The sequence below is a fragment of the Bombina bombina genome, chromosome 5 (genome assembly GCF_027579735.1).
Source record: "Bombina bombina isolate aBomBom1 chromosome 5, aBomBom1.pri, whole genome shotgun sequence".
NCBI lineage: Eukaryota > Metazoa > Chordata > Amphibia > Anura > Bombinatoridae > Bombina > Bombina bombina.
The window spans coordinates 1042143627-1042167395 of record NC_069503.1 but is presented as its reverse complement, the minus strand read 5'-3'; positions in this window follow the sequence as shown (position 1 = coordinate 1042167395).

The following is a 23769-nucleotide window of genomic DNA, read 5'->3' as shown; positions in this document are numbered from 1 at the left end:
CCATGTTTTGTTCCATTTTTTTAATCCTTATTTTAATATTAGATGTTTCCTATTTCAGGTATCTCTCAGGATAATGCAATATTGAGAGATAGAAACACAAACTTTATTTATGTATTTCTTTACTTATGTGTTTCTCTTTTGGTTAGTCATTGACTTATATTCTCCCATTATTGTCATAATATCCTGTTTGATATTAAATTGTCTCTCAAAATAATTAAGTTTTCCCACATGGAACCAAATGCTTATCTTGAGTGTTCCTCTTTAAATTAGTCTGTTGGCTATATTCCCTCGTTGCTGTTGGTTAGTGCCGTCAATACATAGAATATTTTCTCAATCATATATTTGTTTCTATGTTATTGAAAAAAAATCTGTACATATTAAAAACTGAATAACATACGGATCTACGATGTGCTAAACTTATCTTATTTGACAGTAATAGAAAAAAGCGTCCTTGCAGCTTTTTACTGTGTTTGTTGCTCTATTGTAAGCAGGTATACATATAACCTTTTACTCAGTGGGCATGTAATACAGTGATCAAACCAAATCCGCTCATCAAGGCAAGCGGTGAGTAAACAATACATGTAACTCCTTCCTCACTCCAAAAAGTTGATCTACAAATATTTGCAATAATTAGCTTTTACCACTTGTTTGACTCGGAGAAGAGTAATTATGCAAGTAAATAAATCTCAGTAATAATGCTTGCATATAACAGCGTATTGCCGCCTTCAAATCTTCGATCATGTTTAAACACATTCACAATCAACTGACATGTGCTGTAGTAAAGTTCACTTACTTGAGAGGTATGGATCGAATCATGCTGATTTTCAAATGCTGGCTCTTGCTATATGAACAATCCCCGTTCCATGTCCCGCACCTTATCCCAGACTCAGGGCTCCATGGATAATGTCAAAAAAGTATCCAGTTTCCTGGCCTCTCATGTGGATTTCAAGCTATGCCCGTATATACTCATAATGTGCCCTGTAGGTACCTTAATGAACGTGTAATACCAAGTGGAGAAAAAACCCAGAACCGGCACCAATAAATGAGTATAAAATAAAGCTTCTTTATTGTCCGCAATGTAATTAAAAGATAGTTAGCACACCAAGAAAAAAGACTGCAATCTTACCAAACAGTAAAATGCTCTTGTGTAAAATGTAACAGCTGCAACCTGGGCCCAATGACGTCACTGACCGCGTTTCAGGTGTTAACCCGTAGTCATAGTTACCGTCATGGGGGTCTAGGTGTCTTTAAATAGATATGTATGTATACACACATTATAGTTCTCTTTGAAATAGTATTTCTTTAGTTAAAATAGTTGTGAACTTTTTTATAAAAGTGAACCATGAGTAGAATGGTATGTTGTAGATTATATGAACCATATTGAAAAATCAAGGTTGTGTCAATCCGTAAAATACGTAATAGAAATTTGATAAAATTTGAGAGGTTGATACCGGAAACAAGAAAAGGGTTATATTACAAACTAGAGTTAGTTTGTTTAAATTTAGTTAAACATATATTATGAGCTAGAACTTCCAGAGTATTAATGTCTGTTGAATGGCTACTTTTCCATTGGTTCATGTTTATTCCATTAATGTGCTTAGCTAGCGCAGTATGTGTAAGAAAGGTTTTGAAATGTGTATTATCTAATCAACGGCTTACACCTGTAGAGGTTTCTATTTAAAGACACCTAGACCCCATGACGGTAACTATGACTACGGGTTAACACCTGAAACGCGTCAGTGACGTCATCGGGCCCAGGTTGCAGCCGTTACATTTTACACAAGAGCATTTACTGTTTTGGTAAGATTGCCGTCTTTTTTCTTGGTGTGCAGAACTATCTTTTAATTACATTGCGGACAATAAAGAAGCTTTATTTTATACTCATTTATTGGTGCCGGTCCTGGGTTTTATCTCCACTTAATATTTAAATAGTGATTGCAATGCGGGAGGGGGCCCTCGGTTTAAGGGTTAATAGGTAGTTTATGGTGTTTTAGTGTAATTTTTAGCAGTTTAGTTATGAGTTTCAAACTCATAACTACTGAATTAGATGGCGTTACAGATCTTGTTGTTTAGGCTGTAACGCTCACATTTTTAGCGCTACCGCAAAACTCCTAATACCAGCGCTATGGGACCCCCATGAAAAAATTAAATTTTTACTAGTGCAGTACTGACATTGCGGTACAGGCTAAAAGGTGTTCAGTACAACCTATACCAACAAGACTTGTAATAGCTGCGGTGCTGTTTTAACACTGAAAATACTATATTTTCAGCGTTACGAGCCGCAAAGCAAAACTCGTAATCTAGGTGTAAATGTACTTCTTAAAGCTTATAGTTGCAGAATGTTTCTCTAGTATGTAATGATAAGTAATCAAAATTATACAGCATATATTAGGAACTATAAGCTACTAGGACTGATTTTATATGATTATTGGTTTATTGGATTCCAACACACTTAGAAGTTTCACCATGATAGCATCTTTTAATCCATATTTATTTTTTTTAGTTTTTTTTCAACTTTGACATGAAACCTTAAAAATACTGCCCATGGTTCAGATTACAAGTGGCACAGTAATTTTTTTCACACTTTGCACCGCCGGATTAGTGATGGTATTACCATTTAAATGTAAAAAATTAGAGCAAGAGTTAAAGATTCATGGGGGTAAATGTATTAACGTGCAAGCAGACATGATACAATGTAATAATTTTGGAATGTGGGGGGGATAGTGGTTGTGGTGCGGGTCGAAGGGGCAGATTTATCAATGTCTAGTGGCCAGACATCGCTGAATGCCGACAGCATACGCTGTCAGCATTTATCATTGCACAAGCAGTTCTTGTGAACTGCTGGTGCAATGCTGCCCCCCTGCAGATTCAGGGTCCAATCAGCTGCTAGCAGGGGGTTTCAATCAACCAGATTGTATACAATCGTGTTTGATTTCTGTCTGCGGCCTCAGAGCAGGTGGACAAGTTATGGAGCAGCGATCTTTAGACCGCTGCTTCAATAACTTCTGTTTCGGGCAGCATGAAGGAGCTTGATAAATCGGGCCCCATAGACACTAAGTTCCAGACATCAGATAATCTGACCTTGCTAACTGCCTCTCCTCATAGACATCTATTGGGTGCACAAAAGAAAGCCTTTTCCATTTATTACTCACTTCCCTAACCAGATACTACACTAGATATTGCTTGCGCTTGAACGCAACCTATAACTTGCAACGTGTAATATGAGCGCTACTTAGCGTGGTGCGATATCCATTGCAAGTATAGGTTGCACTAGAGTAATGTTAGTGTGGTCCAGCAATTCTGCTTATTGCATCCTGCATTATCATTAGCCCACCACTTGTAATCTAGCCCCATGTCGGTAAAATATGGCTGAGTGGCAAACCTATATGCAAGACCAGAATGACCTACCAGGACACCAGGAGATTTTCTGGTGTGCCGCAGCAGCTTGGGATGGCCAGCTACAATTTAAGGGGGTGGTGCTGCTGATTAGGTGATGCAGGCTGCATAACCTCTTATCTCCTCTGAACTATACATATTGAGGTCACAATATATTTCCTTATAAATTTTATTTCCTAAACCATGTACCATTTTTGTAAGTCCCCTTTGAATGGTGTAAGTTTCTAGTCAAGTCACACTGAGTGACACTGTTTTGAGTGTTTTCTCCAGATCAAACTATAGATAATCTGGATAATCGATATCTCTAAATCAAAGTGCAGCATACTCCCCCTAGCATTGCCTCGCTTACTCCCCCCTGAATGCCTATACCCTATGTCACTTCTAGCCTACACTCCCCCTGCTCTGGCTAACTACCTCCCACCAACCACCCACACCACCCAGCTTATCCCCCTGACCACCTACAACTACGTCACCTCTAATCTACACACTCCTGTAACGCAAAATATCTGACTATAATAAACTATAATAAATATTAAACCTACTATAGATTTTTTTTTTTTTTTTTTTAATACAAAATTTTTTTAAAGCTCACTTCACCTCAATTTATAACCAATGATGCCAATCAATATACCCAGTGACAAATGATGATTTTCAAAAATCACATAATGAGTTATTATTTCTTTTAAATGATGCTAGGAGATCAAATTTAATCACTAGTCAAGAACAAAGTTATTTATACAATGCCAAACCTAACATACCAGTTTATATACTGGATTCCCAAACTTCATAAATCACTTAAAAAAATCTCTGGGTCGACCTATTATTTCCAGGATAGGGGGCCCTACTGAGGGAGTTAGCAGATACGTGGACTTTATCCTACAGTCTTTTGTTAATGAACTTAGGACTTTTGTCCAAGAATTCTACTGATGTAATCAAAAAGTTAGATGGTATTACTGTAACCGACAATACTTGTTTGGAGTGTGGAGTCTTTATACTCCTCTATCCGCACACTCAGTGGGATTAAAGGCCAGCAAATCCTTTTTGGAGACTAGGGGGTCAGGATATGAGAGGCATACTCAATTTGTTACCAATTTACTTGAATTTGTACTCACTAATAACATATGTTGTTCAATGGCAAATATTATAGACAAAAATTTGGTATGGCCTTGGGTTGCCACATGTGCACCCACCTATGCTTGCTTTACACCTTGGATGGTGGGAGAACAACATTGTGTTTGGTGAACATGCAGGATGGGTGTGGATGAACATGTGGCCCTCTGGATCCGCTATGTGGACGATATATTGATCCTATGGGAGGGAACAGAACAGGAGCTTTTAAACTTTGTGTCCGTTCTTAATCAGAAACATTTCAATATTTTTCTCACTTGCAGTTATGATAATAATAGCATCAGCTTTCTGGACCTCCTTGTTAGCAAAAGAGAGAATGTTATTGTAACTGAAGTATATAGGAAACAGCCTTTTGTTGGAATCTAGCCACCATCCGGAAAACCTCAAAAGAGGTATCCCATATGGGCAATTTTTAGATTGCGTAGAATTTGCACTGATGACTATACTTTCAACAAACAGGCTGTTGAGATTGCCATTAGATCCATAAACGGGTTTACTCTAAAAGATGTGTAAAAAGAGCTCTCTTTAAAGCTAGAAATAAAAATAGAAGGGATATTCTATTTAAAAATAAAGAATCTAACAACGATGATGCAGCTACTAAAATTAGATTTATCATGAAATTTAATTCCCATTGGGGAAAAATTAAAACCATTTTTCAAAATAATTGGCAGTTGCTGTCTTTAGATCCTGTTTTACAGGAACATGTAGGGGATTATCCCCTTATGACGGCACGTAGAACTAATAATTTAAATTATTTTTTAGTCAAAAGTGAATTCAACCAAGTTAAAAACATCAATTGGTTAGAAACATATTCCCAAAAAATTGTAGGGTGCTCCCCCTGCAATCATTGCGTCTGCTGTCAATTTGTCAAAAAAAACTAAAACTTTTGAAACTAGTACTAACAAAGTCTATAAAATCAAATCCTTTATCAATTGTTCTACTATAGGGGTGATATACTTTTATCATGCTCATGTCCGCTTTTTATATAGGAAAAACTATAGGGAATTTCGTTCACGCATAACAGAACATCGAGATGATATTAAGGATTTAAATATTGATAGCCAAGGCATTTTGCACATCATAGGTCAAAAACAAATGACTGGACTCGTCCGACATCTGCTTCAGGGCTGTGGGCATCGGCTCCCTCATGCACTCACCTAGCGACACATCATCTCAACTTGCGCCGGGGCATACCTTGCTACAGGAATTGAATATAAGAGAAAACATATTCTGTGTCCCAGGGCTGGAGTTGGGCTAAACTTAACTCTGTTTCAAATATAGCTACAGGTAATCGATCTATAAGTTACTGAGCAATCAATGTGACAGGACTGGCAGTGAACTGAGCTTTTCATACGACATAACAGATCTCTGTCTCACCTCACAAAGGCTGTTAGAACTCAGTTACACATGAAGGTGTTAAAGCCTGAAATCAGCCCTGAGCAATAAATAAGCATCTATTTGGAAATTATATGTTAAACATAGACTTCAAGTTGGCATCTGCATCTCTCACTCTAACATCTGTGCATGTCTGTATGTTTATATGTTAAATGATTGTATCCTACCACCTTTTTTTTTATTTTTTCATATATAGCTAACTTTTCTCCATCTGTTGATATAATGTTTGAGACAATATCCCCCAGGAGAGTGTATATTAAAGCTCTACTGTTATACGCCACCTTTAATAGGCCTATATTAGCTACATTGCACAAGTTCTGCCACTTTTTATGAGTGACTATGTATGTAGCACATAGAAAGGGTACATGCTCATTATATCTCTATGTTTCTAGTAATCTGATTATATGCCTATACAGCAATGTTATATGTTGAGATCATGTAAGATCTTGGTTTGTTTCTTTTGGTTAGCACGCATACTTGTAGAATCTTGGAGCATAGTAGTTAGTCTATCACTGCAATGCGATTATATATAGGTCCTACCACATTTGCTATTTATCTATGCAGAGACATAGGGGGGTAGTTTATCAAGCCGTCAACCTCAAATACGCTGCGTATTCCGCAGCGTATTTGTGGCGAGGCTGATACGCCTTAGTTATCAAAGGCTCGAGAGACCGGCAAAAGTAGAATTTTGTGACGTAAGCTTCGATCCGCCGGACTCAGTCCGACACAGATCGATTCTTACGTCACTCCAGATGTTCTGCACTACAAGTGCGGCACAATCTCGACTACTTTTGCTAGCTATCAAAAAACTAGCAGGTACGCTCGGCACTTTTACGGCCCAGCGTACCTGGTTTTCAAATCGCCAGCCTGGAGGCGGCGGATCCCATAGGAATCAATGGGAGTCTGACCATAGCGAAAGTACAAGTTTCGCTGCTGCCAGACATCCCATTGATTTCTATGGGAGCTGTCTACACTAACACCCTAACATGTACCCCGAGTCTAAACACCACTAATCTTTCCCCCCCTACACCGCCGCAAATAAATAAAGTTATTACCCCCTAAACCGCCGCTCCCGGAGCCCACCGCAAGCTACTCTATACCATATTAACCCCTAAACCACCCCGCTCCCTAGACCCCGCCGCAACTCTATAATAAATGTATTAACCCCTAACCCGCCGCTCCCGGACACCCGCCGCAACCTAATTATACCTAGTAACCCCTATCCTGCCGCTCCCTGACACCGTCGCCAACCTATATTACATTATTAACCCCTAATCTGCCCCCCCTACACCGTCGCCACCTATAATAAATTTATTAACCCCTATCCTGCCCCCCACTACACCGCCGCCACTGTAATAAAATTATTAACCCCTAAACCTAAGTCTAACACTAACCCTAACCCCCTAACTTAAATATTAATTAAATAAATCTAAATAATTAACTCTTATTAACTAAATGATCCTATTTAAAACTAAATACTTACCTTTAAAATAAACCCTAATATAGCTACAATATAAATAATAATTATATTCTAGCTATCTTAGGATTTATTTTTATTTTACAGGTACCTTTCAATTTATTTTAACATGTACAATAACTATTAAATAGTTATTAACTATTTAATAGCTACCTAGCTAAAATAAAGAGAAATTTACCTGTGAAAATAAATCCTAACCTAAGTTACAATTACACCTAACACTACACTATACTTTAATAAATTATTCCTATTTAAAACTAAATACTTACCTGTAAAATAAACCCTAAGATAGCTACAATGTAATTAATAATTACATTGTAGCTATTTTAGGATTTATATTTATTTTACAGGTAACTTTGTATTTATTTTAGCTAGTTAGAATAGTTATTAAATAGTTATTAACTATTTAATAACTACCTAGCTAAAAGAAATACAAAATTACCTGTAAAATAAATCCTAACCTAAGTTACAATTAAACCTAACACTACACTATCATTAAATAACTAAATAAACTACCTACAAATAACTACAATTAAATACAATTACATAAACTAACTAAGTACAAAAAATAAAAAAAGCTAAGTTACAAAAAATAAAAAAATAAGGTTACAAACATTTTAAAAAATATTACAACAATTTTAAGCTACTTACACCTAATCTAAGCCCCTAATAAAATAACAAAGCCCCCCCAAAATAAAAAAAATGCCCTACCCTATTCTACATTACATAAAGTTTCAAAGCTCTTTTACCTTACCAGCCCTTAAAAGGGCCATTTGTGGGGCAATGCCCCAAAAAGTTCAGCTCTTTTGCCTGTAAAATAAAATACCACCCCCCCCCCAACATTAAAACCTCCACCACCCACATACCCTAACTAACCCAAACCCCCTTACAAAAACCTAACACTAATCCCCTGAAGATCATCCTACCTTCGAGTCGTCTTCACTCAGCCGAGCCACGATGGAACTGAAGAGTACTCCGGAGCGAAGAAGTTAATCCTCCAAGCGGCGCTGAAGAAATCTTCCATCCGATGAAGTCATCATCCAGGCGGCGCTGAAGAAGTTCTTCGATCCGGCCCGATGTCATCTTCAAAGAGGCGCTGAAGAGGTCTTCTATCCGGGCGAAGTCATCTTCCAAGCGGGTCTTGAATCTTCCTTCCGCCGACGCGGAACACCTTCTTCACACCGACGGACCTACGATGAATGACGGGCTCCTTTAAGGGACGTCATCCAAGATGGCGTCCCCTCAATTCCGATTGGCTGATAGGATTCTATCAGCCAATCGGAATTAAGGGTAGGAAAATCTGATTGGCTGATGGAATCAGCCAATCAGATTGAGCTTCGCATTCTATTGGCTGTTCCGATCAGCCAATAGAATGCAAGCTCAATCTGATTGGCTGATTGGATCAGCCAATCGGATTGAACTTGAATCTGATTGGCTGATTCCATCAACCATCAGATTTTCCTACCTTAATTCCGATTGGCTGATAGAATCCTATCAGCCAATCGGAATTGAGGGGACGCCATCTTGGATGACGTCCCTTAAAGGAGCCGTCATTCGTCGTAGTCCGTCGGTGAAGAAGGGTGGTTCCGCGTCGGGCGGAAGGAAGATTCAAGACCCGGCTTGGAAGATGACTTCGCCCGGATAGAAGACCTCTTCAGCGCCTCTTTGAAGATGACATCGGCCGGATCGAAGACTTCTTCAGCGCCGCCTGGATGATGACTTCATCGGATGGAAGATTTCTTCAGCGCCGCTTGGAGGATTAACTTCTTCCGTGCCCGGATGTCCTCTTCAGTTCCATCGGTGGCTCGGCTGAGTGAAGACGACTCAAGGTAGGATGATCTTCAGGGGATTAGTGTTAGGTTTTTGTAAGGGGGGTTTGGGTTAGATTAGGGGTATGTGGGTGGTGGGTTTTAATGTTGGGGGGGGTTGTATTTTATTTTACAGGCAAAAGAGCTGAACTTTTTGGGGCATGCCCCCACAAATGGCCCTTTTAAGGGCTGGTAAGGTAAAAGAGCTTTGAAATTTATGTAATTTAGAATAGGGTAGGGATTTTTTTTATTTTGGGGGGGTTTGTTATTTTATTAGGGGGCTTAGATTAGGTGTAAGTAGCTTAAAATTGTTGTAATATTTTTACATGTTTGTAACTTAATTTTTTATTTTTTGTAACTTAGCTTTTTTTATTTTTTGTACTTTAGTTAGTTTATGTAATTGTATTTCATTGTAGTTCTTTGGTAGGTAGTTTATTTAGTTAATTTAATGATAGTGTAGTATTAGGTTTAATTGTAACTTAAGTTAGGATTTATTTTACAGGTAATTTTGTATTTCTTTTAGCTAGGTAGTTATTAAATAGTTAATAACTATTTTAATAACTATTCTAACTAGCTAAAATAAATACAAAGTTACCTGTAAAATAAATATAAATCCTAAAATTGCTATAATATAATTATTAATTACATTGTAGCTATCTTAGGGGTTTATTTTACAGGTAAGTATTTATTTTTAATTTAGGAATAATTTATTAAAGTATAGTGTAGTGTTAGGTGTAATTGTAACTTAGGTTAGGATTTATTTCACAGGTACATTTCTCTTTATTTTAGCTAGGTAAGCTATTAAATAGTTAATAACTATTTAATAGTTATTGTACATGGTTAAAATAAATTGAAAGGTACCTGTAAAATAAAAATAAATCCTAAGATAGCTAGAATATAATTATTATTTATATTGTAGCTATATTAGGGTTTATTTTAAAGGTAAGTATTTAGTTTTAAATAGGATTCATTTTAGTAATAAGAGTTAATTTATTTAGATTTATTTAATTAATATTTAAGTTAGGGGGCGTTATGGTTAGGGTTAGACTTAGGTTTAGGGGTTAATCATTTTATTACAGTGGCGGCGGCGTTGTGGGGGGCAGGATAGGGGTTAATAAATTTATTATAGGTTGCGGCGGGTTCATGGAGCGGCGGTTTAGGGGTTAAACTATTTATTTAGTTGCGGAGAGGTGCGGGATCAGCAGGATAGGGGTTAATAATTTTATAATAGAGGGCGACGGTATAGGGGGGGGCAGGATAGGGGTTACTAGGTATAATGTAGGTGGCAGCGGTGTCCGGGAGCGGCGGTTTTAGGGGTTAATACATTTATAAGAGTTGCGGCAGGGTCTAGGAGCGGCGGTTTAGGGGTTAATACATTTATAAGAGTTGCGGCAGGGTCTAGGAGCGGCGGTTTAGGGGTTAATACATTTACAAGAGTTGCGGCGGTGTCTAGGAGCGGCGGTTTAGGGGGGTAGTAACTTTATTTAGTTGCGGGAGGTTCCGGGGGCGCCGGTATTAAGGGGGGTAGAACAGTGCAGTTTAGTGTGATTGCTTAGTGACAGGCTAGCAATAAAGCTGGGAAAAGCCGAAGGGCAGCGAGATCGGATGAGTGATAACTGCTCAGTCCGCTGCTCTATCGCCCCGCGGCTTTTTGACAGCTTTATTTGATAACTTAGGCGTATTTTTTCAGGTCCGCGGCGGCGAAGGTAGGCGAGCTTAGGCGGACGTATTGGGCCGGGCGAAGCCAGAAAAGTAGACGGCTTGATAACTAGCCCCCATAAACTTCCCTGTATCTATTCTACGCATACTACTTTGAAGATCCCAACTCTCATCCTTTTTTAATCTAACCTCTCTCATTAATGAGACTCTGCACAATATTACTCTTAGGCTGTTTTGCCTGACATGAAGAGTACTAGAGTGTATCTTATAGTTCAACTTATAAGGTTAATAGTTCCTCATTTAATATGTAATCTGTATCTGGCAGAATGATAGGACTCATGAGACAAACTCCTAGTCAATAAAATTTAACTACCATGTCCTTAGTTATGGACTCCCATACCTTTGAATGTGGCTACTGATGTCTTCCTACTTACGCACATGAGACAAGAATACTCCCATATCCTTTTTATATATATTTCTGAAACTCTTATTTACTGAGTTATATAGCTAATGCATGGACCTGGCCGGTTGATGTCTCCCCATTTATATCTTATATCTTTCCCTGACATATTCCCTTAAACCCTCAGGCAAGACATATTCCTAACAAGAATCCAACCTCCCCCCCCAACATATTCCCTCTGCTCCTCCCCTCTTCTCATCTTTCTCTCTCTCCCTTCCTTCTTCTCTTTAAAGCAGCTTTGACCTGCTGATCTTTCCCACCTTGCCTCTTTTACGTACTAGGTCCAAAAGTGACCCCCCTCAACGCCAATTTCCTCTCTCAGTGTTCATCAGCTCCCTTGGGTTCAAAAGTAGCCGGTTGTTTTCATAGAGGAATTAATTTCAGGATATTATATAAAACAGAGGTTTTCAGATGACTAGCCATACAGATTTAATATATTCTCTTTTTGCTGTAATTAAAATGTTTCTGATTATCTTGAAATTTGATACTCATGTTTTTTTGGCATTTCGCACATGTTGTATTTATCCATAACCTCAATAAAAAAGTTATTTAAAAAAAAAAAAAAAAAAAATGACAACTTTTGTTGGCATTGAATCAGTAAAGACCAGTAGAAGAGGAGGAAATATTGCTACAATCCTTCTCCAAAAAGAAACAAGATGGATGTATAATCTCAAGACCTTGGCCCCTAACGGGTTAAATGAAAAATTGGAGTTTGCCTCCTTCTTAACTTAATATTCTGTAAAAGACAACCGTTCTTTAACATTTTGAATAATAAGCAGTGTTCCTGCTTTCTCCTCCGGAGTCTCAACAGTCTGCAAGTGATCATCACTCTGTGAATACGTGTATAACATATTGGATATTTTTGAATGTTTGATGTAATTATTTGGCCCCTGTTGTTTTAAATATTTTAAATATTATGCTATCTTATATGTTATAGATGCTATAAAATGCATTAATTATTTGTGGTAACTTTATATAAAAACATTACACTCTTTCATTTATGACGCCCAGTTGTTATAAGGTGCAAGACATGATGTGATGGATCATTGAACTATCAATAGCAAAAAGGCTCAATAAGTAGGCTGCATAAGTGTTTGCATTGATGTGACCATGTAATGTCTCTTTAAGAATCCGGCAGTTTTGCTGAACGTCATGTGACATCTGTATCCAATAAATAGCAACCTCGCTGGGGTGACGTCACAACCCAGAAGAAGCTCCGAGCGACCACGAGAGCGGAGTGAAACGCGCACAGGGACGCATTGGTTTGGTGCTATATTTACCTGTTCGGGGGATCCCATCCTCCCTCAAATTACCCTCGGGTGACTTGTGGCTTGTGGAACATTCCCTGCTGGGGACAGACTGCATGTGGATAAGTATTCACCTTACCGGTTTACCGGATATAACGCTGTATGCGTTCTGCTTCAATACTATCTGAAAGTGGCAGCACCTCTGGTTCTTTGAATGAATGGATTATACATCTTCTATCTTTACCACATATTGAGGGTAATAGACTGTGAGTTTGTAAGGATTTGTCAGGTTGTCTGAAGAATTAAACAACTGCTTGTGGATTAGCCCTGCTTTATGCTGATACTTTATTACTCTCTGCATCACACTCTCACTATTCAGCTTAAACTGGAGACTTTACTAGCATTGAGTGCTTTGCTGAGCCTGCTAACACTTATGCATAAACGCTTGTCTGTGTTGCTTATCCTTTTCAAGCAACTTTTGGATATTTTCCCTGACCATAAATACGCTATAATTAGCATAGGTGGTGCACCACTTTGGTTACTTTATTGACCATATTCTTATATCAATGTTACTAATGGGACCCCCTGATCTTTATTAAATGTATCTGATTATTTTTGCATAGATCGTTTGTATCTTGTCTTGTCTTACCCTTATTATTTTGACTTATAGGTGCTGTTTTGCCTAGACTTTAGATCTCACTGATCTTGTGTGGATCTACTCTCTCTTTCTATGCATATATAAATATTAAACCTCCCTATTATAACTATAGGAACTATGTCGCTAAAATTATAAAACAGTGTTTAAATGATGTGTCACAGAGATGCGCTAAATGCTGGCAGACGACCGTGGAGGGACAGTAAAACCTAGTCGGGCTCCTTAAAAGAGGTACTGATCAAGCAGGGTGCAAGGGATCAAATGTCCTTTTTAGTCCCTTTAAAATGTATGGAAATTGCTCATTTGGGTTAATTTTTGTATATGAAAAGCTGTTTGTATTCATTAAAATCACAGCTGATTGAAATGGGCTGAGATTACATGGAGAGCAGATCTCCTTATCTTATAGCTGTCTGTATACACACTATCTCTGTAATTTGTGTAGGTTTTTATATAACGTAATTTAGTGAGCATTGAACTGAAGGAACTATACTGGCTACATATAAATGATGCTCAGCTCCCACAGTACCTAATACTAAAATTGTCCAAATTTCTAAAATAATTGGGTTTTATGTTCCTTTAATCTGAAAATTGCAAATGTTCCATGATTAGGGGAAAAGGAAAAGCATAACAAAATCCCTCTATCCACCATGGGTTTGATATTGGTGCTTGCATTGCCTTGACGCAGTGGATCTTTCTTGTTTTTGTGCAGCTTAGAACTTTCTATCTGCTGCTCAGCAGCGGCTTTTTATAGTATTTTTTACTTTAGTTTGGGTTATGAGCATTTAGAGATGGACCGCTGAGTCAAAAGTGCATCTGTAACATTTTAATACCCTGTTTTGTTTAAAAGTGAATGTTCAGACTTCCGGTGGGCGGGTCTAAGATGCAGCAGCACTGAAGGAGAGCTCCCACTACAAAGGTGCTAAAATGCAGTCTAATCGACCTGACCGACTTCCCCCATGCACATATCTTGTTGGGCAATTACCCCCTACTTTGCTCCAACTGGTCTTGCAGTGTGAAGGGCATTTTAAAGCAGCCCTTGCTCCCGGAGGGACAGAGAAGGCACAAGCAAAATCACCCAGCGCCATTTTGGAAACCGGAGAGAACCCCGCTCCAGCACTTCACTACACAGCCCCCTGCCTGCAGATACCCTTCTAGCTTGAGTGACACAGGAGCCGTCAATCACTGGGGCGAAGTGAGCTCAGCAGCGTTTCGGCTGCACTTGGGGATCCTGATCTGGGACCCACACGCACCACAGGGGATCCGCCATCTTGAAGGGTAGCAGGTGCAGTGATTTTCCTATATATCGGCATGCTCGCCATCTTTCCAGCCCTGTGAACTCAATTCCCCCACCCTAATCACTACACAACACAGTGGATTGCAGGGGACACCCTGCCTATACATTTAAAAGGGGACTTTGGCTGTTTTGGATTCCGGGAGGTGGGGAGGAGAAGGGAGATCAGTGCACAGTAGTTGGGCTACAGCATCAGAACAGTGCCAGAGCTGAGCCTACAAAACCCTCTCCGTGAGGTAGCCGGCATGGAACAGAACACCTAAGGATAATCTGGTGATCTGCATTTACAGGACAGGGGTTAGTTAGATTGCAATCAGCCAATAGGATTTTTCTTACCCTTAATTCCGATTGGCTACAGAATCCTAACAGCCAATCGGAATTCAAGGGACGCCATCTTGGATGACGTCATTTAAAAGGAACCTTCATTCAGTGTTAGGAAGGTCGAAGGAAGAGGATGACTCCGCGTCGGCCTGGATTGAATATGGAACCACTCCGCTCTGGATGGAAGAAGATAGAAGATGCCGCCCTGGATGAAGCCTTCTGCCAGTCTGGATGTCCTCTTCTGCCCGGATAGGATGAAGACTTCTGCCGGTCTGGAGGTCCCCACTTGTGCCCGGCTGGGGTGAAGACGTATCAAGGTAGGCGTGATCTTCAGGGGGTAGTGTTAGGTTTTTTAAGGGGGGGTTTTTGGGTGGTGTTTTAGAGTAGGGTTGCGTGTGTGGGTGGTGTGGGTTTAATGTTGGGGAGGGTTGTATTTATTTTTTTCCTGGTAAAAGAGCTGATTACTTTGGGCAATGCCCCGCAAAATGCCCTTTTTAAGAGCTATTTGTAATTTAGTATAGGGGTAGGGAATTTTATTATTTTGGGGGGCTTTTTTATTTTATTAGGGGGCTTAGATTAGGTGTAATTAGTTAAAAATTCTTGTATTTATTTTTTCTGTAATTTAGTGTTTGGCTTTTTTTTGTACTTTAGTTAATTTTATTTAATTGTAGTTAATTTATGTAATTATTTTAATGATAGTGTAGTGTTAGGTGTAATTGTAACTTAGGTTAGGATTTATTTTACAGGTAATTTTGTATTTATTTTAGCTAGGTATTTATTAAATAGTTAATAAACTATTTAATAACTATTGTCCTAGTTAAAATAAATACAGACTTGCCTGTAAAATAAAAAATAAACCCTAAGCTAGCTACAATGTAACTAATAGCTATAATTGTAGCTAGCTTAGGGTTTATTTTACAGGTAAGTTTTAGTTTTAAATAGAATAATTTAGCTTAATAATAGTAATAACTTTATTATAGTGGCGGCTGGTATAGAGGACAAGGATGGAGAGAGCTGAGGGGCAGCACCCATTCTACTCCCCACTTACTTGGCATTGATGCCTCACTTTAAAATTACTTTATGTAACGAAAACTGTGTGAATTTAAGCTAGGATTAATTCAGGAAATAGATCACAACTGTAGAACTCTAAAGTTAGATATTGTTGCAGCAATGAGAAATAAACTCTTTTCTTTAGAGAGTATTAATTCCCATTTCTTTGCAGTTTAATATGTGTCTAAGGGTTTTGTACATAAATAAACTCCTATAAAGTTCAATTGTGTCAGACAGTATAAATAGTATTATGTGCACAGAAATATGTATATACATAAACACTAACACCTAGATTAAGAGTTTGTGTTAGGGTTAAAAAGCAGCGTTGAGAGGTCCCCAACGCTGCTTTTTAATGCCCGCTGGTATTACGAGTCTTGCAGGTACAGGTGTACCACTCACTTTTTTGGCCAGACTCGGTAATACCGCAAATCCACTTACATCAAGAGCTATCCTATATTTTCAATGGGACTTGCATAGCGCCGGTTTTACGAGTTCTGACAAAAAGTGAGCGGTAGAACCCTTCCCTGTCAAGACTGGTACCACATTTTAAAAGTCAGTAGTTAAGAGTTTTACACTACAATGCCGTAGCATAAAGCTCTTAACTAAAGAGCTAAAAAGTACACTAACACCCATAACTACCTATTAACCCCTAAAACCGAGGCCCCCCCACATCGCAAACACTTAAAATAACATTTTTTAACCCCTAATCCTGCCATAACCGACATACGCCGCCACTATAATAAAGACATATTAACCCCTAAACCGCCGCACTCACCCCGCATCGCAAACACTAGTTAAATAGTATTAACCCCCTAATCTGCCGGCTCTAACATCGCCGACACCTACCTACCATTTATTAACACCTAATCTGCCGCCCCCAACGTCGCCGTACCTAGCTAAAATATAATTACAATAAATCTAAATAAAATTACTACAATTACCTAAATTATTCCCTATTTAAACTAAATACTTTACCTATAAATAAACCCTAAGCTAGCTACAATATAACTAATAGTTACATTGTATCTAGCTTAGGGTTTATTTTTATTTTACAGGCAATCTTTGTATTTATTTTAACTAGGTACAATAGTTATTAAAATAATTAACTATTTAATAACTACCTAGTTAAAATAAAGGCAAATTTTACCTGTAAATATAAACCTAACCTAAGTTACAATTACACCTAACACTACACTATATTAAATTACTTACCTAAACTAAATACATATTAATTACAATTTAAAAAATTAATCCTAAAGTACGAAAACGCTAAATTACAGAAAATAATAAAATAATTAAAAGATTTTTAAACTAATTACACCTACTCTAATCCCCCTAACAAAATAAAAAAGCCCCCCAAAATAAAAAAAGCTGTACCCTACACTAAATTACAAATACCCCTTAAAAGGGACTTTTGCGGGGCATTGCCCCAAAGTAATCAGCTCTTTTACCTGGAAAAAAAATACATATACCCCCTCCAACATTAAAATCCACCACCCACACAACCAACCCTACTCTAAAACCCACCCAATACCCCTTAAAAAAACCTAACACTAACCCCTTGAAGATCACCCTACCGTGAGACGTCTTCACCCAACTGGGCAGAAGTGGACCTACAGACGGGCAGAAGTCTTCATCCAGACGGCATCTTCTATCTTCATCCATCCGGCACAGAGCGGGTCCATCTTCAAGACATCCGACGCAGAGCATCCTCTTCATCCGACAGCCAACGACTGAATGAAGGTTCCTTTAAGTGACGTCATCCAAGATGGCGTCCCTTCAATTCTGATTGACTGATAGAATTCTATCAGCCAATCGTAATTAAGGTAGAGAAAAAAAATCTATTGGCTGATGCAATCAGCCAATAGGATTGAAGTTCAATATTCCTATTGGGCTGATCCAATCAGCCAATAGGATTGAGCTTGATTCTCTTGGCCTGTTCCAATCAAGCCATAGAATGCCAGCTCCATCCCTATTGCTGATTGCATCGGATTGTCTTGAAGATGGATCCGCTCCGCGCCCGGATGGATGAAAGATAGAAGATAGCAGTTCTGGATGGAGACTCTGCCCGTCAGGAGGACCTCGTTCTGCCGGCTTGGACTGAAGAACTTCTGCCCATCTGGGAGGAACACTTCGGACCCGGTTTGGGTGGAAGAACGTCTCAGCAGGGTATAGGGTGATCTTCAGGGGGTTAGTGTGTAGGTTTTTTTTAAGGGGGTATTGGGTGGGTTGTATGAGTAGGGTTGGGTTGTGTAGTGTTGGTGGGTTTTAATGTTGGGGGGGTATTTGTACTTTTAATTTAACAGGTAAAAAGGCCTAACTATTAGGGTTAGGCTGGGAGCCCTTCTTCTTCCAACGACGTCCTAACACCGAATGCCTGGTCCTTTAAATGACGTTATCCAAGATGGCGTCCCTCAATTTCCGATTGGTGATAGGATTCTATCAGCCAATCGGAATTAAGGTAGGGAAAATCTGATTGGGGGTTGTATTTCTTTTTTTTTTTACAGGTAAAAGAGCTGATTACTTTGGGGCAATGCCCCCCGCAAAAGGCCCTTTTAAGGGCTATTTGTAATTTAGTGTAAAGTAGGGCTTTTTTTATTTTTGGGGGGCTTTTTTTATTTTTTTAGGGGGATTAGAGTATGTGTAATTAGTTTAAAAATCTTGTAATTATTTTATTATTTTTCTGTAATTTAGTGTGTTTTTTTTCGTACTTTAGATAATTTTTTTAAATTGTAATTAATTGTATTTAGTTGAGGTAATTAATTTAATTATAGTGTTAGTGTTAGGTGTAATTGTAACTTAGGTTAGGTTTTTATTTTTACAGGTAAATTTGTTTTTATTTTAACTAGGTAGTTATTAAATAGTTTAATAACTATTTAATAACTATTAGTACCTAGTTAAAATAAATACAAAGTTGCCTGTAAAATTAAAATAAACCCTAAGATAGCTACAATGTAACTATAAGTTGTATTGTAGCTATTCATATGGTTATTTTATAGGTAAGTATTTAGTTTTAAAATAGGAATTATTTAGGTAATTGTAGAAATTTTATTTAGATTTATTTAAATTATATTTAGGTTAGGGGGTGTTAGGGTTAGGGTTAGGACTTAGGTTTAGGGGTTAATACATTTACATATAGTGGCGCCGGCGACGTGTGGATGGCAGATTTAGGGGTTAATAAATGTAGTTAGGTTGCGGCGACATTGGAGGCGGCAGATTAGGGGTTAATAAATATAATGTAGGGTTCGACGATGTTGGGGGCAGCAGATTAGGGGTTATTAAGTGTAAGATTATGGGTGTTTAGACTCGGGGTTCATGTTAGGGTGTTAGGTGTAGACATAAAAAGTGTTTCCCCATAGGAATCAATGGGGCTGCGTTAGGAGCTTTACGCTGCTTTTTTGCAGGTGTTAGGTTTTTTTTCAGCCGGCTCTCCCCCATTGATTCCTATGGGGAAATTGTGCATGAGCATGTTTTACCTGCTCACCGCTAACGTAAGCAGCGCTGGTATTGGGGTGAGATGTGGAGCTAAATTTTGCTCTTCGCTCACTTTTTTGCGGTTAATGCCGGGTTTCTAAAAACCCGTAATACCAGCGCTGTCTGTAAGTGAGTGGTGAGCTTAAACTGCTCGTTAGCACCGCACAGCTTCTAACGCAAAACTCGTAATCTAGGTGTAAGTTAGGTATCAACAGTAACCAGAATGGAATGATGGTAAAAAGTGTACCATTATAGGAGATGAGATGCAACGAGTCTCTGGAGAGGTAAATAGAAATAGCTGAGAAGCAGGCCTCTGTTTGCTGCGTGGAGCAAGTCTCTGGGGAGGTAAGTTGAAACAGCTGAGAAGCAGGCCTCTGTTTGCAGTGTGCAACAAGTTGTGTGTAAAAGGATGACAGGCAAAGGTGAGAGTGAACGCAGCTGTGATGACGTCACCGGTAGAGAGAAACTGCAGCAGGCTGACTCGTAGAGAAGAGGGAGTGGCTAGGAAGTACCAGGAATCCAGCTTACAACTAAGATTTACAGCACAATACCAAGCGTTATGCTGGTAGTGCTGCTGCCTTATAAAGGAGGATGAACTTGAGTCTTAAAGGGGAAGCAGTGAAAAGATGTGACACTTTACTTAATTGCAACCTAATATAAAAGGATTATAGGAGCGCCTTGGAGGCTAAAGTAAACTCCAGGTTTCTTAATCAATGTCACCAATATTCTAAGGTGTGTAAAGAGCTGAGATATAATCAAATGAGTACTAAAATAGATAAAAACTTCTTTAATAACAAAATCATATTTTAAAATATACAATGTTAGACAAATGAATCTTCGAGTTAACTGGATCCTAACAGAATTCCAGCAATATCACAAAACTAGAACTATGTCTCACTACGATAAACCGGATGTGTCTGATAGTGGAAATATAAACCCCAATGTCAATTCTATTGCTCAAATGTGATAGAGTGTATACAAAAAACAGATCACACTAGGAACAGTGTAAGCCCCAAATTTCTTGGTCTGGAAATTGATATCAAGCTAGCCAATGTGGTCTCAAATGAACATAAAGGGATTGGATATGTGGTAATATCACAATAAGTGGATAACAAATCAGTGATTAACTGAATCACAACAAACAAAATATTTGTCAAAAAGTATATAAAAAATGATGAAAAATGTGTGTGCTAACAGTGTACAGTGACAGTGAAAAAAATCAAGTATCATACATATACACACAAAATATACACACAAAATAAAGTAAATCTTGGAATGCTAAAAAGTGGGTTAAAACCAGGTGAAAAAAACAAAATACCTTGAAAAAATGTGTTAACAAAGATCGAATACTGGTATGATCTGTTGAGAGTTAACCAATTACGGTTAAAAAATCACCGTAAAAAATCGCAGTGAAAAATAATAATATATATCAAAGAAACATATATCAACCAACAGATAAGTTTGAACAGATAAGTTGGATAGGCTTATGGTGTAGGGTGTAGATCAATAGATCTTTTTGAAGTAATAGTTTGTGTCCTAACACATATTCTCGGTTGTGCTAAACCTTAATAAAACACAATAAATTTCTAACACAAAGAATATCTAACAGTCACTAAAAACAATGTATAAAAAGAATTTAAATGGAAATCAACAAAAGTCCAAAGTCCAGTTTAGAAATAATCCAGGTTTAGGCCAATGGTGTAGATAAAAAAACAGGTCATATAATCCAGTGCTCGTCAAAACCTGTAAAATAGATGTAAAAGTGCACTAAACAATAGGCTTAAGGGAGCTGGATCTATTAGTAATTAACTCACCGAAACAAGCCTTGGTCCTGGTAGCATATGAGCCTCACAAATCTCTCCAATTGTCTACGCGTTTCGGCCCTGTAGTGGGGCCTTTTTCAAGACAGTAGTGAGGCTCATACCTTTCTAACCTTAAATATTGTTGTGAATGGAAGTTTCCATTTGTAAATTGGCGCCAAAAACTGACAAAACGGTGCCAAAGTTCGCGCTAGCGAACCGGAAGTACCCGCGACCGGAAGTGACTGGTCTGACCGGAAGTTACCGCGACCGGATATGATGTCGAAGTTCTTTCCGGTTTATTATCGCCATTTTTGAAGTGGGCATAAAATAGGCCGTTGAATCCTGATGGGTATTATCAAAAAACTATGAGTGATAATTTATTGAACTGTGAGAATCTAATTTCCATTCGATTAGTGTCTCTAATTAAACCCGGACTGGGACTACCATTGATAAAAAGGCTTTAGTATCCAATGGTTAGCTCTTATATTTGGAGTTTAATGTAAAAATAATGTTCTTAAACAATTATCTAATAAAAAGTAATAACAACTTCAAAATGTCGACATTAATCTTCTGGTTGTTGGATTTAGCTAATTAAAAAATACATCAGTTTAATAAGGGTGTTTGAACAAATTTTGATTTTAGGCTCATATACTCCCAGGACTTACAAATATCTATACTTAGCAAATTTTAAATAACCTCAGGATGAAACCATAAAAAATGTAAAAAATGTTTGACATATTACCAAGATTCTAAATAAGAGATAATCGCAATCAACATGATACATCAATAGATGACTAATGTAAAAGACCCTAAAGTGAATAATACAAAAGACCCTAAAGTGAATATTCAGGATAAAATTATTAGGATAAAATTATATTCTGTTGAAACTCTAAAGTGAATCTTCAAGAGAAAAGTTTTTTATACTTTGTTGAGACTCTGAACCATTAACTTCCTTTAAACTCTCTCTTGTGGAAATAACTAAAACAGATGTACCATTTCAAAGTTAGCATTTAGCCCTCTGGGATAGATACAATCCATAATAAAAATCCATTTCGATTCAGTTTTAAGTAATTTCGACTCAATATTACCTCCCCTCCAATCTTTTGTTAGTTTGTAGATACCCATATATTCTCAAACTTTTATTACTACCTCCATGTACCTCATAAAAGTGTTTGTATAGGGGTACATCAGTTTTTTTCCACTTTATTTGGAGTAGATGTTCACGAATTCCTGTCTTTAATTTACGGGTGGTCTGACCTATATATTGTAGGCCGCACCCACATTCAATTAAGTAAATAACACATTGGTCCGTGCATCTTATGGTTTGTTTGATCTTAAATGTTTCTTGGGAGATTTTTGACTTGCAGGTGTCTTTCTTTAGTCCATGGGTACAGGCCTTACATAGATGACACGGGAAAAAACCTTGTAACCTCTTCCCATAACTCCCAAGGTGTTGGAATTCATCTTGTTTTTTTGGGACACTTGGAGCCAGGATAGACTTCAAATTATCTGCTTTTCTGTAATGAAACTGGGATGTGTAGGAAGATGTTCACCCAAGATCTCATCATCTTTCAAGAGATGCCAGTGTCTTCTTATTATATCCTCAATTCTTCTCTTGTTTTCACTATATTGGGTAATAAAGGGTACTTTTATGTCTCCTCTACTTTCCATCGGTGTATTATGTTTGGGTTTATATGTTAGGAGGGTGTCCCTTTCTATGTCGCTAATTTCTTTGATGGTGTGTTAATAAGGCATTCATCATAGCCCCTTTCCAAAAACCTGTTCTTTAGTACCATCGATTGTTCCATCCACATTTCTTCACTTGAGCAGTTTTTTCTTATTCTCATTAGGCTGTCCCTTCGGGATGTTATTAATCCATTTTTTATGGTGACAGCTGGTCTGATGGATATAGTTGTTAGAGTCCACTTCTTTGAAGTGGGTAGATGTTTCTATTTTCCCGTTGATGACTTGGATGTTTAAATCAAGGAAGGTTATGGCGTTCTTGTTTATGTGGTTCGTAAATTTAAGGTTCAATTCATTCAAATTCATGACCTCTAATGTATGTTTCAGGTCATTTTCACTACCTCTCCATATAATTGACAAACTATTACTTCAAAAAGATCTATTGATCTACACCCTACACCATAAGCCTATCCAACTTATCTGTTCAAACTTATCTGTTGGTTGATATATGTTTCTTTGATATATATTATTATTTTTCACTGTGATTTTTTACGGTGATTTTTTAACAGTAATTGGTTAACTCTGAACAGATCATACCGGTATTCGATCTTTGTTAACACATTTTTTCAAGGTACTTTGTTTTTTTCACCTGGTTTTAACCCACTTTTAGCATTCCAAGAATTTACTTTATTTTGTGTGTATATTTTGTGTGTATATGTATGATACTTGATTTTTTTCACTGTCACTGTACACTGTTAGCACACACAGTTTTCATCATTTTTTATATACTTTTTGACAAATATTTTGTTTGTTGTGATTCAGTTAATCACTGATTTGTTATCCACTTATTGTGATATTACCACATATCCACTCCCTTTATGTTCATTTGAGACCACATTGGCTAGCTTGATATCAATTTCCAG